Source organism: Heptranchias perlo, chromosome 6 (genome assembly GCF_035084215.1).
Source record: "Heptranchias perlo isolate sHepPer1 chromosome 6, sHepPer1.hap1, whole genome shotgun sequence".
NCBI classification, from domain to species: Eukaryota; Metazoa; Chordata; class Chondrichthyes; order Hexanchiformes; family Hexanchidae; genus Heptranchias; species Heptranchias perlo.
Genome location: NC_090330.1, coordinates 29926363 through 29927894, shown reverse-complemented (window position 1 = coordinate 29927894; position 1532 = coordinate 29926363).

Genomic DNA, 1532 nt, shown 5'->3' with positions numbered 1-1532 from the left:
TAACTTCATAATTCCAGGATCCCCTCCTGCTTCTTCCATACCTCCTGCTCTCTGGGTTTTTCTAAGATACCAATCCTCTTATCAGTGTCTAATTCAATTATGGATTCATAATTATTTTATTAAGTTAGTTACTATTTTTTCCCCATCATACTTTGGTCTCTCTGTGTGTCGTGCATCTTGGCAGAGAAGGCAAGCAGCTGACTTTCTCAAGGCCTCTGCCTACCTCACTAACGGTTTGCTAGGAGGTAACAGGTTGACTTTCCTTCTGTCTTTCCCTTCCTTCTTGGAGAGAGGCACCTGGCCTCCACTCAGTGTCTCCTGACAATCTCAGGCACAAACCTGTGGGCTGCCACTCTGTGGTGCAGTATGTACAAGCCCATATGTGCTGCATCACCATGCCACCCAGACAAAACATTTTCCTTAACGAAGTTCCACTATTATAACAATTTTGTGTTATATGTACAACTATATACCTTGAAATAAATTACAGTAAAAATATACAGAAGAGTTTTCTTTTTCTTAACACAAAACTTGACAACAGGGGCCAACTTAGGGGCCATAAATATAAGATAGTCACCAATAAATCCAGTTGGGGATGCAGAAGAAATTTCTTTACTCAGAGAGTGGTTCGAATGTAGAATTCGCTATCACAGGGAGTGGTTGAAGCGAATAGCATAGATGCATTTAAGGGGAAGTTAGATAAGTACATGAGGGAGAAAGGAATAGAAGGATATGCTGATAGGGTTAGATGAAGCAGGGTGGGAGGAGGCCCGTGTGGAGTATAAGCCAATTGGGCCAGTTTCTGTGCTGCAAATTCTATGAAATTCTATGTAACAGCTGTTTAGTGCAGTGAAAGGGGGTTAACAGTGCAGCATTACTTCTCTGGAAATGTCAGATTTATGGCCTATGAGTATTAGTGCATAAATTATTAACACACTCACATGAAATTCCTTTGTCTGCTATTTTAGAAGAGACATTAATCTTGAACAAGCTAAACCTCTGTTAAAATAGCAGGCAAGTTAATTTAATCTGAATGTGTTAAGGGTTTGACCGTTAGCATTTGCACAATATAATTTAAAGACCCAAATGTTGCAGATTCAAACTGTCCATTTATTGGAATTCTTGCACAAACAATATATATTACAAATGCACTCATCTAATTTGTCTACATGTGCACATGAACGTGCCAAAAAGTACACTTCAATAATTATCAATGCAAAAAGAGTGATTACTATTTCTAAACGCTAGCTCAGAATTGAAGTGTCTCTGCTAAACATGGCACAAAAGGATCTTTTCTCAAAGGCCATTGCTCCTTGTGCTAGGTGCTGGGTGGTTCCAAAAGTCTGTCCATTCTTTTGTGGACTTCCTAGTCCAAAGCATATTGAAGATATATGGTTTGGTCCAGCTGAACGTTACTGTGGAATGTACGGCGGAGATGAGCTCACAATTTCCTCTTGCAACATGTTGGAGAATACTTCAATTATCAATTAAATCACAGAGCGCAATGATTTTTACAAACAAACAATCAAACA